Here is a 17,770-nt window from a genome sequence, read left to right on the forward strand (position 1 = left end):
AATTTTTTGATATAGAAATATCCAATTTAAAAAGACATATATGATTCATTATTTTTTCAGCCAACTTTGAACGATAAAATAATAATAAAAAGCCCGATGATCTAGGAATTTTTTGTGATTTTTGGCAACTTTTTTAATAAAAAAATGTATTTATGAGGTTTTATTGAAATCCCTATTAGTAGTCTTCAATCCTTGCATATCTCCTTAAAAACACTTTTTCCGACATGTAACAATGTTACTTGTGGCCTTTCTTGGCTCGAAAGCTTGTACCAGAACTTTTTTTAAGTCTTAATAAGTGAGTTGAAGATTAGTAATTATAAAAAAAGACTTTCCAACATCACTGTATATCCACTTTTATACACCCCGTGTATAAAAATTAATTATAATTGTGTGAAGATTTTTAATAATATTGTTATCTACTAATAATTTTATCTTTCAACATCATTAACAAATAATTACTGCCAGGAGCGTATACAACCATTATTTTTTATACGTTTTTTACTCTTATATGTATTAACAATAAAATATGTAGTAGTTAAAGCCACCTCAACCCTTTTTACGAGCACGTCATTTCTTTTAAATATTACGGCGACCTAATTATTTTTTATATTTAAAATTTAACCCTTCTGTTTTAGCCTCTCAAAAACATTTTTATCCTCCCAAATAATGTTAACTGTTATTTAGTTTTCACTTGTTTTCTACTTAAATTATAAATTTAATGTGATTCATTATGTGAATGGGAAACATCATTTAAGGATTTTCCCCCAAAATCGCCTTTTTGTTAGGGTGAATATATATTCTTATCAATACCCGTTACAAAGCTAAATTTTTAAATATGCGATGTTAAAATTTGCATGTTTAACATAAAAATCCTATAATAAGATGTTTGAAAATTATGACTCGTGCGTTTAAGGAGATATGCAAGGATTGAATAATAACTACTAGGGATTTCAATAAAACTTTTTTTTATTAACAAAATTTCCAAAAATCACAACAAATTTCTAGGTCATCGGGCTTTTTCTACTTTTTTTATCGTTCAAAGTTGGCTGAAAAAATTGATGAACCATATAGGTTATCCTTTTCAATTGGATATTTCTATATCAAAAAATCTAAAGAGTGTGATAAAAAACTATCTAAAATATTTAGACAATCTTGTAGTTTATAATAATACCATCAAAATATAAGGTTGTCGATGATATCAAAACAAAATTTTAATTTAATTATGAGTTCATCGAAGATTCAATTTTTTTATGAACATGAGACGACTATAGTTAGTTTATTAATGATTGAAGAGAGATATGTATATTATCAAATTTATAAGCAGCACTTGCACACAATATATTATATATTTTTGTAGTTGCGTGGTATTGTAAAGCTAAAATAACTCATTACTTGACTACGGTGCATGCATTTGTTTTATATGTTTGTACAATGAACCAAAACTTTTTTACAACACTGTAGGTTTACAATTACCCTAAAAGTCGTATTCGGACTCGTATTGTACTCGACGATTAGATGTAGAAAATCATCATCAAGTCTGAATTTGATTTGCTTATATATAGAAGTAATATGAGATTTTTACACCATATTATTTTGAAGATATAAATATCAACAACAAAAAAAAGATAAAACATATTGGACAACATAATATTATATGATCATGTAATTTTCCCGTTTTTCCCCATAATTATTAAAGTTTCAAAAATAATAGAGACAAATTTCCCACACACTACAAGCTCATAATTAAGACTAATAATTAAAGTTAGGAGTCATTAGTATGTATTACTTAACCACAAAATATACACTATCTTGCTTGATGCGTACAACAAACGAGACTCCACCTCGAGGATGGTTAAGGATGCTTACCCATTTTGTACACAGTGGTTGCTTGTCTTTTCTATAACATTTCTATTATAAACGTTCTGGAAGAAAGATATTGCTTTCATCACGAAAATCCAAATGAAAATAAACCCAAAAAATCTGTATGATAGGTTTAAAAAATTGATTTTTTTTCGTAACTTGATTCCTTAGGGTGATTGTTTCGGTTTCTTGCACGGTACATGCATATAAACCAAAAACATGCTTTGTAGTCAAGTAATGAGTCTTTAATTAGTTTTACAATACCACGCAACTCCAAAAGTATATAATATATTGTGTGCAAGTGATGCTTATAAATTTGATAATATAGATATCTCTCTTCAATCATCCATACTCTAACTGTAGTCGGCCCTGTTCATCAAACGATAGATCTTCGATAAACTCATAATTAAATTAAAATTTTGGTTTTTATACCATGTGTATCTGAAATATACATAGTATATTAAGTTTAGTCGCAAGTTTGTGACGCTTGAAAATATTGATGCTACGAACAAAATTTTTATATCAGGTGTTCATAGAATCACCGAATTAGTCCATTTCAGGTTGTCTGTCTGTCTGTCTGTCGTCCGTCTGCCGTCTGTCATCACGATTACTAAAACATGAAAAGAGATATCAAGCTGAAATTTTTATAGCGTGCTGAGGACGTAATAAGTGGGGCTAAGTTCTTAAATGAGCAACATAGGTCAATTGGATCTTGGGTCCTTAGGACCCATCTTGTAAACCGTTAGAGATAGAACAAAAGTTTAAATGTAAAAAAAGCGATGATCTTCAAAATCGGTCCAGTTTTGAAAAGGCTTTAAGGAAAAAGTTAATTTAATGGAGAGTGTTCTTAGATATATTTCAAGTGCGACTTTAAAATTCCGTACCCAGTAAATTTGTCGGGGATTTTTTAAATTTTGTAGATTTCACTTGTGTTTCTAGTAATTTATTAGTCAAGCCTTTGAAAATCCTATTCACTACGATATTTTAGGAGGGTTTTGAGAAGAAATCTCACACCATACCCTTATCTACATCTCATGTTATAATATCATATCATTCCTGTTTCTATGTACACCAACGAATACAACTACCACTACTTATATCATCATAAAACCTTACAAAAGCATTATTATATGATACTGTCTCATACCTACAAAGTACCAAACATGACTCTGACTGTCAGTACACTTTGTTTCTAACAAACTGGTCCTTCTAAGCCGGATACCAAAACTTCAAAATCATGCATTTTACTTTAGATTTTAAACTTATTACCATTACGGAAGTGTTTATCATATTATAATACACTTTTGGAAAATTAGCAACGATGACATCGTTCCCTTATGGATTTTCACAGAAAATACATGTAATAAATAAGGAATTGGATGAAATCAGAGCGTAACATTGTAAAGTTTATTTTAAGAACAACTGAAAACAAACAATTGACTAAATTAATTGTTGAAATACTCTATAGATATTTTGTGTTTGTATATCAGTGCTTGTATTATTATTAATAAATTAGAAACCCTCAAAACCCAACACAATAGGGTAATACACTTACTTAAATATTCTAATTTCTGAGTCATAAAAGCACATTTTTCTTTTAAAATATTAAAATTAAAAATCGTAATTTTTAAACTGTATATCACGTAATCTAAAACGTGGGTAAGCCCTGCTGTGATGTCATAACGCTATGAGTCATAGACCATCAGTTAGTTAGTTAGTGTAGACAGCTGGGTATAATATATACATAGATAATAAGTATTTATATTTATTATAATCAGATGTCTATGAATATATTTGTCAAACTTATTTGTGTTATTTCGTGTAATGATACCGATATTACGTCATCAAATTGGATGCCCGCGTTTTTGACAGTTTAAAAAAGGTTTAAAATTTAATTTAAGTTTTTGGCAAGAAACTATTTTAATGGATCAATTTTGAGAGAATGAGGTATAAATAATTGCACAGTAGCATAATATCAATCCTATTCATTAACAAAAAAGTGTGCGTGTTAGATTACATTCACTAGTGAAACTGTAAACGGTAGAGTAGACTATGGACCGAGGACTGTTCACTGTAGCTACAGTATTTTTAGTATTGTATGAATATAACGCATGTGATAGATAAATAGCTCCATTGGGAATCTAATGATTGTCCTACAACGTACAAAAATTTATATTTTGTACTTATTTTTAACTTATTTAATTTTCTTTTTAAAATATACTCATCATTTACTAACTAAAGACTTTACCATGCACCCTTACTAGAACCACTTGTAAAATAATGACAACCTCATCCCGAAGTTGGCCGTTTCATGTTGGTTAAGCTGAAGACTTCAAAAATCAATAGTAATCCATAAGTCGCTGGTTCAAATGCGACTCGAAGTCAACTTTTTATTTTTTTTATAAACCTATTAGCAGGTAAAAACGTTTTTGAACATTTGAAAAACCATATTTCGAGAGAAACAAGTTGCTTTATTTTTCGTTTATAATTTTTATAGTGTTTTCTAATCAAATCAAATAATCGAAAAAAAAAATTGGTTCTTTTTATATTGAAAAGATCCGTGAGCTAATTTTTATTAAGTATATATTATTTTTACAATATAATGTAGACCGTGTGGCCTAATGGATAAGGCGTCGGACTTCGGATCCGAAGATTGCAGGTTCGAGTCCTGTCACGGTCAATATAATTTTTGTTTTATGATAAAAATATTTTTACTATTGTTAATAGCCAGGTTTATTTGACCATTCATTTCCATGGTTATTATTTATATGTTAAATTATATGTCACACCTTTTCCAAACTGAATAGATTTTGAAGATCATCGCCAATTTTTTAGTTTTTTTGCACTTAAAACATAGCTGAGAACACTCACCGTTAAATTACCTTTCAAAGGAAACCAATAAAATTAAAATCGGTCTATCCGTTTAGGCGCTACCATGCCACAGACAGACTCACGCATAGGGGTCAAACTTATAAGACCCCTGTTTTTTAGCTCGGGGGTTAAAAAAACCCTTACAACAATCGGTTTGACTGTATAACCTTTAAATGTGACATAATAATCGAAATAGAATAAATACATATGAAAAAATAAATAAATAAATCAAACTAAGAGATAAGAAAATAAAAGTTTTCTCGAAAATTATATTTTGAATACTTTCACCCACATAAGTCTGTCTCATGAATACATTTTACATAAACTTTTCTATGTTGAGTTATTTAAATTAAATATTATGTAACATATTCTAATGTATAATTTACGCTTTTGATAAGATGTTGACGCATCACGTCAAAATAAGTCGAAATAATAAAAGAAAATATGATTTTCTTTTGAATAAATATAAATTGTTTAGCCCATCGTTTCGTTTGAAAACTTTTCCATTTTCAATAAATATGGGGATCTTGTGAGAGTTTACTGAACACTTTTATGATATTTAGTGAACCTTTCAACTGCAAGTATTTTGTATATTCAACAAAGAGGAAAATTATCCTGACAATTTTATATTTAGCGGGTGATTCATTTTGGGTTTGATCATGAAAGGGAGAGCAGCCTATTACTGTGCTCAAAAAAATAAGGTGACATTGAATTTATTTTGAAAATTCATTATTTATTCTTCCAAATCAATTTCATCCTATTCAAAGTAATCCCCTCCCGATGCAATGCACTTATGCCAACGGATTTTCTAATCTTCGAAACACTGGTTGTAGTCACTTTCCGGAATTGCCTTCAGTTCCGTCTTCGCTGCAGCTTGCATCTCCTCTAAAGTATCAAAACGGTGTCTCTGGAGCGGTCTTTTGAGCTTGCTGAACAGCCAGGAGTCGCAGGCCGCCAGATCAGGTGAATATGAGTTAATTGGAAATTTTTTTCCAATTAAACCTTATTCAATTCAATTAAATTTCGATTCAAAATTATAATTGGTTTCAATTGGGATGAATTGGAATGAAGGGAAACTTTTTTACAATTGAATCGTATTCATTCCCATTGGTTGAATTGGAATGGATTTCTTTATCAGAGAAAGATAGTATTGAATCACCCGTTATACGCGCGTACGTATATATGTGGATATATGTATGGCTGTGTGGACTTTTCATAGTTAGTAACATTGACGATTTCATCGCCGAATCAAATTCAACTATATGTTCTGACATTTTAATAAACTTGTTGAAAAATAAGAAAAATGTTTCTATCTTACATTCAGTTTTTCTCTTCTTAAATAATTAATAGAAAAATTGTGATTTATCTTCTTTTTTAAAAAGGTTTTTCAACATTTGTTTTCTTATTAAGATATTTATGTTGAAAATGTGTTCTTTGAGGGAAAACTTTTTTATTGGTTTCAATATTTAGTTTAACTTTTTACAATTTAGGAACGTTTAAAAATCTACTTACAATATTAGAAATTCATTAAAAGATTATATATATCGAATTCTAATCGTGAAAAATTAGTCTATTTGACATAAATAACTAACAAAGAGTGCTCTTCGTACATGATATTTGGAAATATCCCAAACATTTCTCTTCAAGTCGTCTAATGAACCGGATATTTGAAACTTTTGGGTCAAAATTACCCTATAAACTGAGTTTTATCAAAATCGGAATTAAATTTTTTTTCCCGATTTTTTGCAATTTTCTTAAGGGGTACCCCTTAGAAAAAAACCAAAAAATCGAAAAAAATTTTGGGTGTCAGAATCGGATAAAACTCTGTTTATAAGGTAAATATGACCCAAAAAATGCAAAAATCGCATTCATTTGCTGATCGGATCAATAGTTTTAGAAATATGACCTGAAATATAGGATGAATTTGCAATATCTCGAAAACTACCATCCTAATCGTGAAATGAACGCGATTTTTGAAACTTTTGGGTCAAAATTACTTTATAAACTGAGTTTTATCAAAATTGGAAATAATATTTTTTTCTCGATTTTTTGCAATTTTGTCAAGGGGTACCCCTTAGAAAAAATCGAGAAAATCGAAAAAAATTTTGGGTGTCAGAATCGGATAAAACTCTGTTTATAAGGTAAATATGACCCAAAAAATGCAAAAATCGCATTCATTTGATGATCGGATCAAAAGTTTTCGAAAGATGACCTGAAATATAGGATGAATTTGCAATATCTCGAAATCTACCATCCTAATCGTGAAATGAATGCGATTTTTGAAACTTTTGGGTCAAAATTACCTTATAAACTGAGTTTTATCAAAATCGGAAATAATACTTTTTTCCCGATTTTTTGCAATTTTGTCAAGGGGTACCCCTTAGAAAAAATCGAGAAAATCGATAAAAATTTTGGGTGTCAGAATCGGATAAAACTCTGTTTATAAGGTAAATATGACCCAAAAAATGCAAAAATCGCATTCATTTGATGATCGGATCAATAGTTTTAGAAATATGACCTGAAATGTAGGATGAATTTGCAATATCTCGAAAACTACCATCCTAATCGTGAAATGAACGCGATTTTTGAAACTTTTGGGCCAAAATTACCTTATAAACTGAATTTCATCAAAATCGGAAATTCAAATTTTTTCCCCTAATTTTTTGCATTTTTCTAAGAAAACATTGAGAAAATTATTGGGTTTCAGAATCGGATAAAACTTTTTCTTCGTACTTAGACAATGAAAAAGTTTTAATAAACTTCAATTTTTCGAAAATAACATATATACTTTGCCTAGCTAACTTTTATGTTCAATAACTTTTAAAGACAAATTCTTATTTAAGTATTAATTAAAAAAATTTCTTGATTAGCCATTATTAAATTTAAAAATCTGATCAACTCAAACCAATCTATAAGTAAAATATTTGTTTAAACAATTATTAAATAAACAAAAGTTTTTCTCAGTTAATTAAAAAAAAATTGTATGCAGAAAAAAATACGGATGCTTCATTTATTAAAGCTGGGCTTAAAGGAAACTTACTTTAACGAATTGTATTCATTTCAGAGTTATGTATAAAAGAACAATGAGCTTTTATGACTCGAAATCAGAGCATTTAAATATATTTTTACATAAATTTTAGCTTTTTTCAAATTTCATGATTTATTTTTCACTACCGAAAGTACCCTATTATGTAAGTAAAATGTGTTATGTTCTGCGAAAGAAATAAAAAATTGGCCAAACAGAATTAATTCTTAAGTGATTCATTTTGAAATGAATTGAATCAAAGTTATTCAACTCAACACTAGTTCGTATTAAAAAAAAAAATAGAAAAAGTTTTTTAACTCCATGTAAATAAATGCAATCAGTCGTTTGAAAATGTAAATAAGAGTTGGATAAAAAAAAAGCAGTAGAAAAAAAGGTTGATCTTGTCATAATGCATGCATCAAACAACTACATAAAAATTCATATTATCGATTCGACAACTTTTCCCAGATACATCATTTATAAAATTGTCGAAACTCAGTTGAAAAAGTACAAGCTCAAGCAAGAATAGTAAACGAGCCAAAACTACAAACTAAACAAATAGTATGGCTGTATAGGAGCAATTGCGAGATGATCTTCATACAAACACACATACCTTTCAAATACACAGCATGCATTTCATTTAATTGTGCATAGGAATGTATTATTCTCTTTATCCCATTCTTCCAGCTTTTTTCATGTCCAATATCAATTATTTGTCGCTCTATTAGCTCAGTTGGTTAAGACGTAACTAATTCCGTCCGCGGTATGCCTAGGGTAGCGGGTTCGATTCCCGCCGTCGCTACAAAATTAAAACTTTCCAAAAATCACAAAAAATTCCTAGATCATCGGGCTTTTTAATTTTTATTTTATCGTTCAAAGTTGAATGATGAATCATATAGGTTATCCTTTGCAAATGGATATTTCTGTATCAAAAAATGTAGAGAGTGTGATAAAAAACTATCTAAAATATTTAAACAATCTTGTAGTTTATAATAATACCATCAAAATATAAGGTTGTTCATGATATCAAAACAAAATTTTAATTTAATTATGAGTTCATCGAAGATTCATCATTTCATGAACAGAGACGACTACAGTTAATTTATTAATGATTGAAGAGCGGTATCTATATTATCAAATTTATAAGCATCACTTGCATATGATATATTTTTGTAGTTGCGTGGTATTGTAAAGCTAAAAATAACTCATTACTTGACTACAAAACATATATTTGGTTTGTTTGTATGCACCGTGGAATAAACCAAAAATTTTTTACAATACTGTAAGTTTACAATCATCTTAAAACGGCTTTACTGATTCAAAAAAAGAAATTTGATTTTAAAGAAAGTGCACCATTTTCGCCAGGCCGAAATCGATTTCGAAATGTATTTTCGACGAATGTGCCCGTATGTGCTCCTCTAGTGTCTTATATAAGTATGTAAGTTTAATCGGGATGTCCACATGGGAAGTTGAATGGGATAAAGAGAATAAATAAATTCCTATACACAATTTGACAAAATACATGCTGTATACAGATATCAATCGTCATGTTCGCTTCGTCATTCGTATACCAAATAAATAATTCAACTCTCAACCAGAAACTTAGAAAATCTAAGATAATGCAATATATGTCACATATACACTTCTTTACTTGCCCCCAATCCCCCTTCTACCGCTCTCATGCTGATCCATCTTTATTCTTACTGGTCGTTTGTTGTCATAACATTTCCCAATATTTTCGAACAAATAATTATAGGTAAATAAAAAGTTATATAGGGTGATCAATAAACTGTTGACATACACTCAATACATACATATAGAGTGTCTCATTTTTATATCCTGTGTCCAAAAAATTTACAAAAATCTGTTTATAGAAATTCACGATGAACAATGCATAAGAAATGGGCTCTTCAGCCTAAGCGTGTCCTTAGTGGACAGCCAATATAACCTAACCTAACCTATTCATATTTCATAATCATAATATTTTGCATAAACACCTGCTTAGCAAAATCAATGATAAATTCAGGTTCAGCAGGTGAAACTGCTCTAATTTGCCCTTCTTTTCGATACGCCTATGTTCGAAAATCTTTTCTCGGTTTATGTTTTTATATCATGTATATATGAAATATATCAAGGTATACTAAGTTTAGTCCCAAGTTTGTACCGGCTATATACCAGCACTGTGTATACAAGATATTTCAAAAATTAACTCAGTAAATTGTTTGTTTTTTTTACAAAATTCTAGCTTCAATTTTCCAACTTTTAACAGAAAGGTGAAAAAATTACTCAAAATTAATTTTCTTTGAAATTCTCATTTACAAAAAAAAGTAAGTAATTCTCAAGAAAAATTGTGAAAATTTAGTGGAACAATATTTATAAAGATTATTGAATTAAAAAATTTTAATTGGATCATATATTTCGTTTAAAATATAATAATAATGGACTTAGAAACATAAAGTTTTGATAAATAATTAACCAGTAAAATGATTGTTAAGAAAAGCGTACAGAATAAAATTCATATTTTGATAATGAATACAATTTACATAATCAGATAAAATAATAATGTACGTTGTTAGATGTGAGCGGGAGTACTTCTACATACAACTAATAGTCCAAGAGATGAGTGGCTTTTTATACCATATATATTAAATATACATAGTATATTAAGTTTAGTCCCAAGTTTGTAACGCTTAAAATATCGATACCATGAACAAAATTTTGATATAGGTGTTCATAAAATCACCTAATTAGCCCATTTCTGGTTGTCTGTCTGTCTGTCAAAAAAAAAAAGAGATATGAGGCAGAAATTTTTATAACGTGCTCAGGACGTAAAAATTGAGGTCTAGTTCGTAAATGAGCAACATAGGTCAATTAGGTCTTCTTGTAAACCGTAAACCAGGGATAAAATAGCCTGGCAGATGATTTAAATAGTGCAGAGGATTTTAATACTGCATTTAAATCATCTGCCAGGCTATTCTAGCCCCCACCAAATCATGCCAGGCGATAATTACTCGTCTAATTGAATATAAGACTTTAAAATGGTGCATACACACATTCGCAAGTTATCAACTTTCAATGTGCCTCAAATATGTACTCAAAAAAGCCACTCAGCTCTCCAGCTATATAAACGAGGGGTACGTTCACATCACTACCTCTATATTTGAATATAATATGTGAATGGAACCTATCGGTTGTAACTCAATACGTACCCTAATATTCACATAAGTTATATAACAGCTATGAATGTTTTATATGTACGTATATGAATCTAATATCAGATATTCATTATATAAATGGAAGGCCAGGTAAATATATTTTAGGAGCTTAAATCGAATCAAAAACCAGGTTGACATTTTACTTTTGTTTTGAAAATTCACTATGTTTTCGAACAAAAACACTATTTTGCTGAAATAACTGAGAAATCTCTCCTTTTCTAACTTAAGTATAATCAAGTTTAATATTTTTATTTGACTTAGTATTTAATAACAATAGTAGCAGACCGTGTGGCCTAATGGATAAGGCGTCGGACTTCGGATCCGAAGATTGCAGGTTCGAGTCCTGTCACGGTCGACAATAATTTTTTTTAATGTAATTTTTTTATTTTTCTTTGTGCTGTTGAAGATGTAACTTCATTTAATGGTACAAAGTAAATCTTCTAAAACTGCATGGAAAAGAGGAAGTTGGTTTAAAAGATGGAATGTTAGTTCATTTATCATTTGATAATATTAGTAATAAACCGTGTGGCCTAATGGATAAGGCGTCGGACTTGAGATCCGAAGTTTGCAGGTTCAAGTCTTGTCACGGTCAACAAGTTTTTATTCATAGAATTCTTATATTTTTCTTTGCTCTGTTTAAGATGTAACTCTTGATGCTTTTCTCTTTTCCCACGCAATTTTCGACTACTGACCATTCCCTTTCAAAAATAATCTTCAATAAAATGGATTCAACATAGAAATTATCACTGTTTTGATAAAAATAAGTGAATATTAGTTAAATTCTTGTAAATAACGTTTCCAGAACTATGATGCTGTTGAAAATGGTTATTACAAAGATGGTGTAATAAAGCATACCTGGTATTTGATTTCGAAGTTCAATTAAGCTAGAAAAGACATTATCAACGTTATCATATTCCACATGTTCCAACCCCACATGTACCCATATGTGTAGTATGCTAGAATTTCGAATATTATTTTCTAAGTTGTATAGTATACAATCAGACCCATATACATACATACCCTAATATATGTTAGTGATGGGACGAATAATCGCAGAAAAATATAATAATCTGGAGAAATAATATATAAGGATTAATAAAGATGATTGTTTACCTACAGTATTTAAAAAGTTTAGGTTTATTGCACGGTACATTCATATAAACCAAATACATGCTTTGTAGTCCAGTAATGAGAAATTTTTGGCTTTACAATACCACGCAACTCCAAAAATATATAATATATTGTGTGCCGTTTTAAGATGATTGTAAACCTACAGTATTGTAAAAAAGTTTTGGTTTAGTGCACGGTGCATACAAACAAACCAAATATATGTTTTGTAGTCAAGTAATGAGTTATTTTTAGCTTTACAATACCACGCAACTACAAAAATATATAATATATTTTGTGCAAGTGCTGCTTATAAATTTGATAATATAGATATCACTCTTCAATCATCAATACTCTAACTATAGTCGTCTCTGTTCATCAAACGATGGATCTTCGATGAACTCATAATTAAATTAAAATTATGTTTTGATATCATCGACAACCTTATATTTTGATGGTATTTTTATAAACTACAAGATTGTCTAAATATTTTAGATAGTTTTTTATCACACTCTCTAGACTTTTTGATATAGAAATATCCAATTGAAAAGGATAACCTATATGATTCATCATTTTTTCAGCCAACTTTGAACGATAAAATAATAATAAAAAGCCCGATGACCTAGGAATTTTTTGTGATTTTTGGAAACTTTGTTAATTAAAAAATTCAACATTCGTCGCGGTCGCATCACTAATATAGAGTATGGATATATAAAATAACATGTTCTATTGTAAAATGTAAGTATAATACACTTATCATAGGTATAATATCTTATTGTTTAACATAACCTCAACTCAAAATCATATAATTATCTACGTGTTGTGTAATATATTTGTGTATTTTAATTGTAAAATACGAACATATTTGAACACTCAAATATTTTATATTTGACGTCATGTGTGTGAAAATAAATCTGAATTTACATTTTTTTTTTTAATTGATTAGGTAACTCATAGAAGTAATAACATAGAACCGTTTAATGTGACCATCGAAACGGTTAATCGTTATTCGTTGTGTGCGTAGTCATGGTAGGGACAATAAATTGGATGCCAGCGCTTCCAGTGAAAAATTGTGGCGATAAAGGAGACTGTTATGACTAATTTGCAATTCTTTACATGTTAATATTAAAACTATTGAAAAACACGAATTAATTAAACTTAATGCATTAAAAATTGTGAAAATAAGAAATCAAATTGCACAAATATTATTTTTCAAATGTAAATTATCATAATTATTTATTTAAATTTGTGAGACAATAATATTAAATTTTCAATGTAAGTCATAAATGCAATTCATACAATTATATATGCATCCATACAATTCTACAATAAAAGTAGTGTATCGTTACCATGGAAACGCCTCCAATAAAACTCACACACGGTGCGAATAGATGAGAATCGTTTAACGGTCGATCGAAGGTGTCCAGATTAAAATGGACCACCTGTATAAGTTTTCAATATCATCGTCGAAAATTTTACTTTCTTAGAAAGTACTTTAAACGTCAAGTTGAGTAAGCACCACTACCTTAACGAGATATGACTATAATGTCAGATGATTGTATTCTTGTAAACAAATTTAGATGCATTTTTATACCATGCATATATGTAATATGCAAGGTATACTAAGTTTAGTCCCAAGTTTGTCGTCTGCCGTCTATCGTCTGTAGTCTGTCTGTCTGTCTGTCATCACGATTACTCAAAAAAGAAAAGAGATATCAAGCTTATACAGCGTACTGAGGACGTAAAAAGTGAGATCAAGTTCGTAAATGGGCAACATAGGTCATTTGGGTCTTGTTTCCGTAGGACCCATCTTGTAAACCGTTGGAGATAGAACAAAAGTATAAATGTAAAAAATATTCCTTATAAAAAATTAACCAACTTTAGTTTGAAACATTTTTTCGTAAGTATCACTGTTTACCCGAGAAGGCGCAAATAAGGCGTAAATTGAATAGTAGGTATTATATGGGAATATCAGTTATGTATGTGTGACATGTCTGTATGTATAACGTGTTAGAGTTATCAACACTGTCTATACATGGTATTTCAACAATTAGCTCAGTCAATTGTTTGTTTTCACTTGTTTTAGTATGCACTTAGTCGAGTTAGGTACATCAACACACACTCGTTTGACTGCACAATGCATTGCTTGCTATCCCATCTGACTACACTTTCCTGTAGCAGAAAAAAAGAAATGTATAAAACTAATTCAAAACAAATATGGTTGAACATTTTATTTTCCCAACATTTTCATTTTGACAAAAAAATAGAAAACAAGTTTTATTTTCAAACAAACTTTGTGTTTTAGATATTCAAATGAAAAACAATACTAAAACTGTTACTACTGCTGCCTGCTGTCTGAAATGAGATGGATATATGTGTTTCTAGGATGCATTTTCTCATTTATAAAATAAACTTTATAAATGTGTGTCTTTTGCAAATACACGCTTACAATTTTCACGATAACGTCCAACGAAAAGACCTTGTACAAATTATATGTAATCTCTAGGCTAGGTTAGGTTAGATTAAATTGGCTGTCCGCGAAGGACACACTTAGGCTATAGAGTTTTCTCACCTTTCATTTATCAGCTCCTCAATTTAAGAAGATGAGTGCACCTCCTTCATGCATATACCATGCATTACACCAGCCCATCACAACTATTAATTAAATTAATTTTGTTACGACGACGGGAATCGAACCCGCTACCCTAAGCATACCGCGGACGGAATTGGTTACGCCTTAACCAACTGAGCTAATAGGGCGACATGTAATCTCTATTTCGGTCAAACTTTTTCAAATTTTTGAGAATGATAGTTTAAGTCATTCTAAATATAACTTCCCATGGTCACAAGTCATGAAAATGGCAGGATTTCAAGTTATCGCTAAATTAAAACTGGAAAATGTGCTCATTTATATAAAAAAAAATCGGTCCATCCGTTTAGGCGATACAATGCCACAGACAGACAGGCACACACACATAGCGATCAAACTTATTACACCCCTTTTTTTTTAGTTAGGAGGTTAAAAATACAAAATTTGGAATTAAAATTAAATTCAGCGCTGAATCTTTGAGCTCTTGTATTGTATCAACCATGTTATTCCCACGGGACACGTAATTTCCATGAAACATGTTAGCATGTAAATAGTTATTCGGAAAGATTAGTTTATAAACATAAATAAATACATATGTACACTGTGGTTCAAAATAATCATCCATCCCAAAAGCTCACCCCAAAATATTATAATTCAATTATCAAATGATCAATTGATTTGAGATCAAATAAATTATTTGCTTGTTTGTTTTATAGCAAAAAAATTTACTTACTTGGAAAAAAAAAACAAAAAAAAAAAAACGATCGTACTTTTAACAAAATAAATAAAAAGTTTATGTGTCAAAACTTTTTAATACGCATTTTTTACCATAAATTATTTGTGAAAACTTTTCTTAAAAAAAAAAAAGGAAGAGTCTTCATCGTATCGAATATCATTTTCAAACAGTTTTTCTTTTTATTTTTTAACTAGAGTAAACACGAAAAACGATGAACCAAGTTCAAGTTGATTCAGTTTTTTTTTTTTTCTAGTTAAATGAAGAGGGGGTAAAAACTAAAACATTTGTTTTTTTAATGGGTTTTTAATGGGCGATCGAAAAAAAATCGACATCGGGATGTCAACGGAAATACACGTTTTTAGGGTCTCTGATTCCAAAAAAGTGGTTTTTAAAAAATGTTGCGTCCGTCGGTATGTCGGTATGTCGGTATGTCTGTTACCAAGCTGGAGCCTTTCAACCGATTTTTCTCAAACTCGGTACATTCTCGGTTCATTTTGGTCATAATTCCAGATGATTTTTCATTTTTTCGCTAGGTCATTTTTCAAGGGTACTTCCCTCTACACCAAAACAAGATTTTTGGGGTTTTTTTAAAAACGGCTCAAATGATTTCGATTAAACTTGGCACAAGGCTAGACCTTAAGGTGTTCCTTGGATTGGTATAAGCCACATAACCGGTAAAATTCGAGAAGGGTCACACCCTAGGGAAAACCTTTCCAAATGGACAGGAAAATGGACTTTTCTAGGTAAAGGCTGAGGGAACAGCAGTGAAACTTCGTATCAGGGTTTATACCAACAAGGTCCTAGGTTTGATATAACTCTCCTCTGGGACCCCTCCCCCTGGAGCCGTGGAGCTGGAGGCTTATTGTACTAAAAAGTAGAAAGTAATTTTATCTATGAGTCACTCAAACCCGACTATTTGTAAAAGCTTAAGGTGCTTAATATGAAGAAGGAATGGAAAAATAACTAGGCATGTGGAGTAGATGAGGCGTTCTGATTCATTTTTGATATTTTAAATTGAGCGCCTCAAGCTTTTACAAATAGTCGGGGATCAATGACTCATAGATAAAATTATTTTCTACTTTTTAGTACAATAAAAGCTTGTCACTTAAAAAGTTTTTTTTTTTTAATTTTTTTAGAATATGAAAAATATATCGAGATAAGAAAAAGGAAGTTCAAATCAACTTACGTGGCATAAGCCCTACATCAAATCCAACAACTGCAGACAGAACAATTTCGTGAAGACGTTTTTTTTGTTCTTTCTTTCATATAAATGACAAATGCCAAATGTTATTTTTTAATAATAGCTTTTTTTTAAACATACATTTTTTCCTGATGTTTTTGTTAAGAAGAAGCAGCATAAAGCATATTTTCAATTTTCACTTTCTAACAACAAGAGAAGAGGTTTGTGTGAGAGGTTTTCAAAACCACTTCCGTACATTTTATAACATTTTTCTTTTATACATAATTCATATTCCATGTAAACCATAATGGCTAGTTTTGTATCCTTCTTTTTATAATTTATTTTTTTCAAAAATGAATTTTTTTTAATCCGTTTTATTTGCAAGATAACGCGTTCTATGTAGTCTAAACGTTAATTACCATGGAAAATTTTCAGCACAAAATTGTATGTAGAAATTTCGAATTAATTAAATTCTTAATCTGATTATAAAAAAATATTTAATAAGGCAAATCGATTGACGTCTGAATCATCAAAATCGGTCCACACCTTTGGTCTCTAGTGTGCCATATAGGAACACACATATATAGACTGACACATACACATTCCCACTCCTTTGCGTTGCTCAGTCGGGTAAAAAACATGAGAGATCTTGGTTGCGAGTTAGTAAAAATATAAACTTTAACTCGGAAACGGCTTCAACAATTTTCATGAAAGTTACTACCTATGCAGGGGGTTACGAAGGCAAAAAGTCGATCTTACTATGTTTCATTTTTAGAAAACGTCGTTTTTCATTTTTAGAAAACGCAAAGCTCGGCCATCGATGTACTTATTTTTATTACTACATATAATTTCTTGCTAAAAGTAAATAAAAGTTCTTGGTGTGCCCCCCCTCCCACATAAAACCCATAAAAAATGAATTTTTTGAGATCCATTAAAAGGAGAAAGTCAAAGTTAGAAATCGTCTAAAACACACGTCTTCGAAAGTGCCTTTTCTTAATTGTTAAATACCTAAAAAGTGAATGAAAAAATTTATCGGCCAGTTTTAGTCAAAACAAAAATTTTCATTTTCATGCTTCTCATTATTTCTACCAAGAAGTAAAGGCTTGATTAACAAATTAAATTGCTTCACCAATTTGATGTACTTTACAAGGTAAAAACATATATGAAATATTTATATGGTGAAAAT

The 17,770-nt window shown here is 30.1% G+C and overlaps 1 protein-coding gene and 3 non-coding genes across 4 annotated transcripts in view; 3 read left to right on the forward strand and 1 right to left on the reverse strand.

The window, feature by feature from the left end:
- Positions 1–17,770, reverse strand: part of LOC123302747 (protein eva-1) — a 294,696-nt gene that overhangs the window by 266,283 nt on the left and 10,643 nt on the right. The window lies entirely within an intron of this gene.
- On the forward strand, positions 4,468–4,540 carry Trnar-ucg. The gene has a single exon. It is a non-coding gene; the product is annotated as a tRNA-Arg (tRNA).
- On the forward strand, positions 11,254–11,326 carry Trnar-ucg. The gene has a single exon. It is a non-coding gene; the product is annotated as a tRNA-Arg (tRNA).
- Positions 11,491–11,563, forward strand: Trnas-uga. Its single transcript has one exon. It is a non-coding gene; the product is annotated as a tRNA-Ser (tRNA).

The sequence above is a fragment of the Chrysoperla carnea genome, chromosome X (assembly GCF_905475395.1).
Source record: "Chrysoperla carnea chromosome X, inChrCarn1.1, whole genome shotgun sequence".
Taxonomy (NCBI): domain Eukaryota; kingdom Metazoa; phylum Arthropoda; class Insecta; order Neuroptera; family Chrysopidae; genus Chrysoperla; species Chrysoperla carnea.